The sequence below is a fragment of the Hibiscus syriacus genome, unplaced genomic scaffold (genome assembly GCF_006381635.1).
Source record: "Hibiscus syriacus cultivar Baekdansim isolate YM2019G1 unplaced genomic scaffold, ASM638163v2 tig00017808_pilon, whole genome shotgun sequence".
NCBI lineage: Eukaryota > Viridiplantae > Streptophyta > Magnoliopsida > Malvales > Malvaceae > Hibiscus > Hibiscus syriacus.
In genome coordinates, this window is record NW_024062417.1 from 1,398,396 (window position 1) to 1,409,511 (window position 11,116).

An 11,116-nucleotide genomic window follows, 5' to 3' on the forward strand; every position below is an offset into this window, starting at 1 on the left:
AGTATTGGTGAAATTTGGAGCTAAAAATGAATTCTGGGCATGGGTGTAACATCCTCAACCCGTATCTGACCCAGATCCGAGTCCGAGGTGTCACATTTACTTTTCAAAACTTGTCTCTTATAAAATCATGAAAATCTAAACTTCCATTAAATAAAATTCGTTATTTACATAAATAAAAATGTTTGGTTTCACAAAACCTATCAGAGCATATTCAACTCAATCTATTAGTACATGCCAATTATATTCAAAATAACAAAATACATCTAAAACATCTCTTTTCTGATCTGAACTTTGTAAGGAAGATGCTGACCTGTCTTGCTCCTCTTAGCTTCTCTTTTCGCTTTCCGAAACCTACGTGTAAACACTCACACGCTAAGTCGATGACTTAGTGAGGCATAAAACATATAATAGAAACTCTAACTCAAAATCATGCATGAACATTTCTACTATGCACTCTTCATGTAATCATATTAAGCTATAAACACATTATACATTAAACATAAATACATACCTATACATATCATCTTATCATCCTTATTATTTTTCTTATCATTATTAACATTAATATCATTCCTATCTCTTAATCATACAATCTGGTACCTAACATTCCAATCCAAATAATATGCATATCATCACACAATTTCTGTAATTTGTTACATATTACAAAAACATATATATTACATATAATATATTTTGATGTTATCTCTTTGTTAACCCATGCACACATGTGAGAACTATAGATATGTGAGTACATAGAGGTTGTGCACATATGCTGTCACCACAACTCTTATAAGTCCCACTGAGTGGCATGTGAAATATGTCCTGAAGGACCAATGCATATGTCCCGAAGAACCATTATCCATATGTTCCGAGGAACATAGGTAACTGTCCATATGTCCCGAAAGACATAGGTAATCCTGTCCATATGTCCCGAAGGACATAGGTAACCCTCGACTCTTGGTATGCCAACCATATCTCTAGCTCTCATATATAACATGGGCATTATCCTTTATATCATTTCACATATGCACATAAACATGTAGTTCACTTTCACATATCACGTAGCTTATTTTCACGTATTTGATGTCACTTTTTATATAATTCACATATATCACATATCTTATATCTTTTAATCATTTACTCACATCACTTCTTATCACATAACTCATTCAACTATATATATATATATAAACATAATTTATTATCTCATAGTTCTTGTCACATTTTCATATAATCCCACATTTCATCATATATACACATGTACCCATTTCATTTATATCAACTTAATCTATTTACCTAGTTCAGTTCCACATATCATCTAGAATCTTTTCATATAACTTCATAGATCTTTACCATTTACGCCATATCCTAGTTCCATTTATTTACATAAATTTTCCAATATAACTTATCTTACACATTCATATAATCATTTATATCTATGCTTCCTAACTTATATACTATTTTTATAGTATCCTATAGTCAATGCTATTTACCTTATTTCACTTCTTAGTTTATCATATAATTCTATTATACTGGTTCACATAAATTAATATACAATTCAATCATATATTTGCCTAGCTCATATTTATATTGTTTATATCACATTTTCATATACTTACGTAGACCATAACCTATATACCTTTACTTATAGACCTCATGTCATTTCTTATATATCACATAGATCCCTTATACCAGTTCACATATATCAAGTAGCATAATTAATCACATATCATAGGTTCATATAATCCCTTATGTCTAAATCATATTACTTATATAATATTCTTAGATAATCACATAACTTATCTTCTTTCTATTGTTATTACATATGTCATTTACTATTTTACATAGTTCGTGATCTTGTAATTTATATTACATACTCATATATCTCATATAAGGTTCAAATATAGTTTCATATATCATTTCCATATAACACATATCATATACATTCACACCACATAACATATAATGTGAACTAAGCATATTCACATAATACAAACATAAACATGTATCTACTCATGTAATCCTCTATTAAAATATTAGAAACAGACTTGTCACTAGTCTAATTTCCATTTGGTAGTATGCATATTCTAATACTATGCACTCACCTGGCCTCACTAGTCAATATCATTCTCTTATCTTTTCTTCGATGCCTAATACTTGTCAGGGCTGGCCCTGAGCCCAGGCGTTGAGTGCGACCGCTTAGGGCTCAAGTTTGAAAGGGGGCCATTCTTCCCAATCTGCTAGTCTACTACTACTTAAAAAAATTATTCTTACCTACTGCAAAGTTTAATGACGGGATGCCACAACCCACAAGTCCACAACAAGGAAAATAAACTTCCTCAATTAATGCTTGCTGGCTGTCATGCATATTTAAAAAAAAATTTAAAATATTACTTTTTGACCTTTGAATCACAATTACATCAGATTCTCAAAAACTTTTGACGCTTCATCTCCTTCTTCTTGCGACCTTCAATAGTTCATTCCACCATAACTGATTCTCCGAAGCTCAAGTTTCAAGTTTACAATAGTCTTATTATTAATCATAGTATTAAACACCATTAAATTTTTCTTTTCCTTTCACAAATTCCTAGTTTTTCCAATAATATGGTGGCAACGGGAATAAAATTTCCTAATATAAATAGAGAAAGAATGGATTCATCAACCATATATAATCAAATCATCATCTATCAAATTTTAGAATCATATATTCAATCAATTGATTCCTTATTTACTATTCTAATTTTTTTGACTCGCAGTCTTGCAAAGGGCAATTGGCGATTGCGAACTGACCTAATTGAAAATTTAGAAGGTATGCTTGTTTCTCCCTCCTCTTTCCTATTTTTAATTATTAAAACATAACTTATAATTTATAATTATAATAATATTACTGATTTAAAAAAATTCTACAAATCTACAATGATGTCTAATAATTCTGTAAATTTCTTTTATGTATAGTAATTTTTTAATTTTGTATATGCTTTGTCTATGGTACAAATAGTAATTCTCAAATTCTGTACAAACTTACACTTATACATTATAAATTTTAAAGTAATTATCACATGTCTATTTTGTACAATAGATTTTTTTGAGAAAAAATGTATCCAATAGTTATTTAGACTCTTATTTGATGTTTTTATTTTGGTGTTCATGTTATAACTATTAATATTTATGTCAACAGTGTCAATTATCAAATTGGGAATTTGGGATTTTATCTTACTCCAATGGATTACAATTCTAATTGAAGAATCCAAGTGCAATTGTTCTTTTCTTATACTTATTTATTAGAATTGGTTTTTGTTTGACTCTTTGATGAGATGTTGCCTAAAAAACATTTGTTTGGAAGTGAAAAATGAAAAAAAAGAAGCGAGAGGAGGAGTTAAAGAAGTCACAAAAAGGTGCTCTTGATAAATTTGTGTTTAAAAAGGCTGATTCCCATGAAACTTTGAATCAATCAACTGAAAATTTACATACTGAAAATCCTGGAAATTATGAAAATGTGAATGAAGAAGCGAATGATCCAATTGACTTTAATGATGTGCCAATTGATGAAAATGCTGAATATTTAGGCATTGGTGAAGAAACACTTCCTCATTTGAATATTTATGATCCTATAAATTGGGAGAATATTGACAATAATGCAAGGGATATATTAATTGAAAAAGGGCCCATAAGAGAAATGGATCTTGAATTTCCTATTGATAAATATTATAGACATTTCTCATATGCATGTTATTCTAGAAAGTAGCAATGGTGAGACTAGTGATAGAAAATGGTTAGTTTATTCCAAAAAATGTTGACAAAGTATATTGTTTTGGTTGCAAGTTGTTCAAATCGATTAGTAATGTAAGTTTGTTAGCAAATGATGGCTTAAGTGATTGGAAACATATTAGCCAAAGGCTTAAACAACATGAAAATAGTGTTGAACATATGACTAATATGAATACTTGGAATAAATCGAGAGTAAGATTGGATAAAAATCAAACAATTGATAAAAATTTGCAAGAAGAGATTATGAAAGAGAAAGAGCATTGGAGACAAGTGTTGCAAAGAATATTCTTAGTTGTGAAATGTCATGCTAAACATAATCTTGCATTTCGAGGATGCAATGAAAAACTATATCAAGATAACAATGGTAATTTTATGGATTGATTGAAATGATTGTAGAGTTTGATGTGATTATGCAAGATCATGTTAGATGCATTCAGGATCGTGAAATTCATTATCATTATCTTGGACATAAAATTCAAAATGACTTCATTTCTCTTTTGTCTCAAAGTGCGAGAAATTCTATCATTAAGATCATTAAAGAGGCTAAATACTTTTCCATAATTCTTGATTGTACGTTTGATGTGAGTCATCAAGAACAAATGACCTTCATAGTTCGATATGTTAATATATTAAATAACAAAGTTAAAATTGAGGAATTCTTTTTGGAGTTTCTACAAGTGGATTATATATCTGGATTAGGACTCTTTAATGAACTACAAAATGTTTTGAAGTCTCTTGATCTTAATGTTGATGATGTGAGGGGACAAGGTTATGATAACGGTTCTAATATGAAAGGAAAGCACCAAGGTGTTCAAAAAATATTTCTTGAAATTAATCCAAAAGCATTATACATGCCTTGTGCTTATCATAGTCTAAATCTCATTCTTGGTGATATGGCACATTCTTGTGTTAAAGCTATTTTTTTTGGAGTTGTTCAACGCATATATGCATTATTTTCGGGTCTACAAAGAGATGGAAAATTTTACTTGATAATGTTTATGGATTAACTGTGAAATATTTATCAAATACTCGATGAGAGAGTCGAATTAAAAGTGTCAAAGCTATTAGATTTTAATGTCCCTAAATAAGATTGGCTTTGTGTGAATTATATGAATCTTGTGAAAATGATGCAAAGTCAAAAAGTGAAGCTGAAAGTTTGGTGAATGCAGTCTCAAGTTTTGAGTTTTTGCTTGGTGTTGTGATTTGGTATGACATTTTATTTGTTGTTAATATGGTAAGCAAGAAATTACAATCTAAGTCTATGTGCATTGATACTACCATAAGGCAATTAGAAGGTGTGATGTCCTACTTTGAAAAATATAGAGATGAAGGCTTTACAACTAGTATGATTGTAGCTAAAAGTCTTGCACTTGAAATGGATGTGGAGTCTATCTTTCCCACAAAATGACGTGTGATTAGGAAGACATTTTTTGGATAGAATAACGAGGATAACGAAGTTGAATCGCTTGAAGAGTCATTTAGAGTCAATTATTTTTTTGTTGTGGTAGATATGGCAATTACTTCTTTGAAGAATAGATTTGAGCAATTAAAGATATTTGAAAGTATTTTTGGATTTTTATATGATTCAAATAAGTTAAAGTCATTAGATGATAATGAGTTAAAAGAATGTTGTGCTCATTTTCATTCTACCTTTTCTCATGGCAATTCATCGGATGTTGACTTAGATGATCTTTTCTTTGAATTGAAAGTCTTACAAATGACTTTGCCGACAGAATTGTTATCCGCCATTGAAATTCTTAAGTTTGTCAAATCTGTAGATTGTTATCCGAATGCTTCAATTGCTTATAGGATTTTATTAACTGTTCCTATGACCGTAGCTTCAGCCGAAAGATGTTTCTCAAAGCTTAAATTAATAAAAATGTACTTGAGGTCATCAATGTCACACGAAAGGTTGAATGGTTTAACAACATTAGCTATTGAGAAAGAGATGATAGGAAACATTGATGTTGATGTTATTATCAATGACTTTGCATCTTAAAAATGCTAGAAGAAACCGTTTCTTATGAGAATTTTTGTATGTTGTTTTGTAGGTGAGAGGCGTCAATTTTCGATTGAGAGAAACGATTCTAAGAGATGATTGAAGACATAATAGGAGTAAATTGAGTTAAAAATTGTGATGTCTCTTTATATATTTGGTAAAATAATATTGGTTAAAGTAATCGAATCTACTCGTATAATTTTTAATAAAAAAAATTGTTTGGCGTTTATCGAAATTTATTCTTGAATTTTAAGTTAATTTTTTAAGGGTCCTTATCTCTTATTTTGCCTAGGGCCCTTAAAATGTCAGGGTCGGCCTTGATATTTGTCGACTAATTTGGACTTGCTTTTTATTGATATCTACATAATCATACATTATACATATTAGTATTCCGCTTGGCATACTCAAATCTTTAATTTCTTAAACTAAAGGAAAGGCTAATTTATTTCTTGTTTAACGTAGGTATTGATACACTCTATAGGGTATCGGTACATTCCTTAACTGGTGTATCTATACACTCCCTAGGTATCGATACCCAAATTACATTCTAAATTTTCCGTTTCAAGGGGGTATCGATACACTCCTTAGGGTATCGATACCCTTTGAATAACTTCCTAAATTTTGCTCTTGAGGTATCGGTACCTGTTGAATGAGTACCGATACACAATTGCCCAGAAATCAATTTTAAGCATGAAAATTCATTCTTTTCAACTTCAATTCTTCATATTTCATCCCCTTTCATATACTAAACTCAATCAACTCTTCATATTTCATCCCCTTTCATATACTAAACTCAAATAAACATACTTAAGCCCATTTATACTCATTCCATACATCTTTAACTTCAAAATTCTATCCTCCATATGTAATTCAAGAATTACACCAACTGTCCAACATGTTCAAATTCCAATTCTAACACTTCATATTTCTTAATTTACCCATTGACAATTCAAATTTAACTTCAAAATCTCTTAACTCCTTCCATTTCAATAATTCACTTAATTTTTTTTACTTATTTTCTCATAACTTGTTCATCTTTGAGTTTTAAACCATTTAAAACTTCCCTTAAGCTTTCTTGTCACTCTAAGAATCAAAAGAAACCTTAAACTTAAGAAAACAATCAAGTTGAATCCTACTTACCTTACCATTAAAGCCATTGGAGGAAGAAGATAACAAGCCTCCAAAAATTTCTTTTCCCTTCCTCCCCTATTCTACGTGCTTAATACCCTTTATAAAGAGAAATAAAAATCTTCCTTGTAAAATGACTATAATACCCTTATTACTTTCAAATTTTATTATTAAATCCAACATCAAAATTTTCTAATTAAATCCCTAAACTTTTAATCTTTTCAGAGATTGGTCACTAAGTTTTCAAAACTTCTATTTTGGTCACTGACTCGACTTTTGGAATGTTACAAATCTCCCCTCCTTTAAGGAAAATTCGTCCTCGAATTTTCATCGCACACATCAATAAAAGCATATATGCTAATGTTCTCATGTTGCTTCCTTTACTTAATCTTTCCTGTCATTGTCAGAAACTTGCCTTTCCCTCATTTAGTTTGTCAACTACCTTTCTCTTGATACCTCCCTCTACTGCCAGTTATCATGTAGAAATTAACATCAATTATTAGTACTTAAAATAATAATTCAATCAAATTCCTTATCAATCTTCAATTGTCTTGCAATAATAACCAAACTTTTTGTTTCATCCTCACTTGACTACCTCAAAAACTTCCTTAATACATATAATCCTTCTTTATTTTTTTTTGACTACGTCTACTTGACCTAGAAATATAACCTTATATCTTCATCATAGATGATTAAAACATACGCTTTGTATAATCAAACACTCTCTCGTATCACCCGACATACCTTTCTTATTTCTAATCAAACTTATAATCTATACCTCAACATAACCCTTATTATATCTGATCCTTTAAACTTCATCCTTTCATTTCCTTATTCCATTATTCCTTTATTAATTAAAAATCAAATTCTCCTTATACACAAATCATATATTTTCTTTCATGTTCAAATACTCTTTTCCTATTACTTATACTCATCTCTGATTACCAATCTGTATCACCTCTTCATAACTTTGATAATCAACTTCACTTATACAAAACCTTATTCTTTACCATCTCTTGTACTTTTATTTGCCTTCCTCAAGGATCCCTTTAAAACACATAAATACTTGTCTCATTGCCTACATCATATCTATATGAGTAGAATACACAACCACATCCAGATCTATATCATACTTGATTAACTTAACTTTATCTTTCCTTCAAATCTTATAACTCTACTGTCCATACCATTACAACTTATCCGTAACAACTTTTCAACCTAGGGCATAAGCCCTAATCAAACTAATTATATACATAGTTTCAGTTGAAATCAAATCGGTATAATGTACTCACTTATCAAGCCTACACTCTCATTCATATACTCTACTATTCCCTTATCTCCTTTACTGCCTTACATTTCCATCTCATACTCTTTTTAGCCAACGGTAACTTTTTCCATCTAGAATGCAAGCCCTTATCATATCCACACTCTTGCTTCTACACAGTACTATCACTTTGTTTCAAATTCATAACTCTGATTTCATTTATTTATAAATTTGTCACTGACGCACTTATTCTTGAACTCTTTTACAAATTCTAACTACATCATTTGATCCTTTAACGTTCTTATGGTAACACTCGTCCACCATATTCTATCTTATCCATATAATAACAAAAACTACTCCATATCATTTTTTTGATTCAAAACAGTGAAAACCTTCTATCACGATTCTAATATGATTTCAACTTTCTGAAATCAACCTTTCCTCTTATGAGGCACTTTCTGAGGTGTCCGCTATTCGTCCTGCCTGGCCAGGGTAGGTGAATTACTACCACCATCAAGTTTATCGCCTCTCGATTCACTTCGGCCATTCTCGTAACTATCTTATACTAATGTTATTATATTAGCAAGACAACATACTCCTTACACTATCAGATTAGAAATTTTCACTTTGAGTTGGCATATACACATTTCAAAACTCATTTAACTTCTGTTTAAGCCTAGAATTGACTAAACCTTAGCTATGATACCATTAAATGTAACACCCTCAACCCGTATCCAACCCGGATCCGAGTCCGAGGTGTCACATTGACTTTTCAAAATTTGTCTCTTGTAAAATCATGAAAATCTAAACTTCCATTAAATAAAATTCATTATTTTACATAATTAAAACTGTTTGGTTTCACAAAACCTATCAGAGTATATTCAACTCAATCTATTAGTACATGCCAATTATATTCAAAATAACAAAATACATCTAAAACATCTATTTTCTGATCTGAACTTTATAAGGAAGATGTTGACCTGTCTTGCTCCTCTTAGCTTCTCTTCTCGCTTTCCGAAACCTACGTGTGAAACACTCACATGCTAAGTCGATGACGTTGTGAGGCATAAAACATATAATTGAAACTCTAACTCAAAATCATGAATGAACATTTCTACTATGCACTCTTCATGGAATCATATTAAGTATAAACACATTATGCATTAAACATAAATACATACCTATACATATCATCTTATTATCCTTGTTATTTTTCTTATCATTATTAACATTAATATCATTCATATCTCTTAATCATACAATATGATACCTAACATTCCAATCCAAACAATATGCATATAATCATATAATTTATGTAATATGTTGCATATCTCAAAAACATATAATATATTTTGATGTTATCTCTTTGTTAGCCCATGTACACATGTGATAACTATAGATATGAGAGTACATATAGGTTGTACACATATGTTTTCACCACAACTCGTATAAGTCCCACTGAGTGGCATGTGAAATATGTCCCGAAGAACCAATGCATATGTCTCGAAGGACCAATGCATATGTCCCGAAGGACCAATGCATATGTCCTGAAGGACCACTATCAATATATTCCGAGGAATATAGGTAACTGTCCATATGTCCCGAAGGACATAGGTAATCCTGTCCATATGTCCCGAACGACATAGGTAACCCTCGACTCTTGGCATACCAACTATATCTCTAGCTCTCATATTATATAACGTGGGCATTATCCTTTATATCATTTCACATATGCAAATAAACACGTAGTTCACTTTCACATATCACGTAGCTTCTTTTCACGTATTTCATGTCACTTTTTATATAATTCACATATATCACATAGCTTATATCTTTTAATCATTTACTCACATCAATTCTTATCACATAACTCATTCAACTATATATATATATATATATATATATATATATATATATATATATATATATATATAAACACACCATTTATTATCTCATAGTTCATGTCACATTTTCATATAATCCCACATTTTATCATATATACACATGTACCCATTTCAATTATATAAACATAATCTATTTACCTAGTTCAGTTCCACATAACATCTAGAATCTTCTCATATAACTTCATAGATCTTTACCATTTACCCCATATCCTAGTTCCATTTATTTACATAAATTTTCCAATATAACTTATCTTACACATTCATATAATCATTTATATCATGCTTCCTAACTTATATACTATTTTTATAGTATCCTATAGTCAATACTATTTACCTTATTTCACTTCTTAGTTAATCATATAATTCTATTATACTGGTTCACATAAATTAATATACAATTCAATCAGATATTTGCCTAGCTCATATTTATATTGTTTATATCACATTTTCATATACTTACCTAGACCATAACCTATATCCCTTTACTTATAGACCTCATGTCATTTCTTATATATCACATAGATCCCTTATACCAGTTCACATATATCAAGTAGCATAATTAATCACATATCATAGGTTCATATAATCCCTTATGTCTAAATCATATTACTTATATAATATTGTTAGATAATCACATAACTTATCTTCTTTCTATTGTTATTACATATGTCATTTACTATTTTACATAGTTCTTGATCTTGTAATTTATATTACATACTCATATATCTCATATAAGGTTCAAATATAGTTTCATATATCATTTCCATATAACACATATCATATACATTCACACCACATAACATATAATGTGAACTAAGCATATTAACATAATACAAACATAAACATATATCTACTCATGTAATCATCTATTAAACTATTGGAAACAGACTTGTCACCAGTCTAATTTCCATATGGTAGTATGCATATTCTAATACTATGCACTCACCTGACCTCACCAGTCAATATCGTTCTCTTATCTTTTCTTCGATACCTAATACTTATCGGCTGATTTGGACTTGCTTTTGATTTATATCTACATAATCGTACATTATA

At 30.1% G+C, this 11,116-nt stretch overlaps 1 pseudogene; it reads left to right on the forward strand.

Moving 5' to 3' along the window:
- The first annotated feature begins 3,314 nt into the window (after window positions 1–3,314).
- LOC120208915 lies at window positions 3,315–4,775 on the forward strand (annotated as a pseudogene).
- The last annotated feature ends 6,341 nt before the right edge of the window (window positions 4,776–11,116 follow it).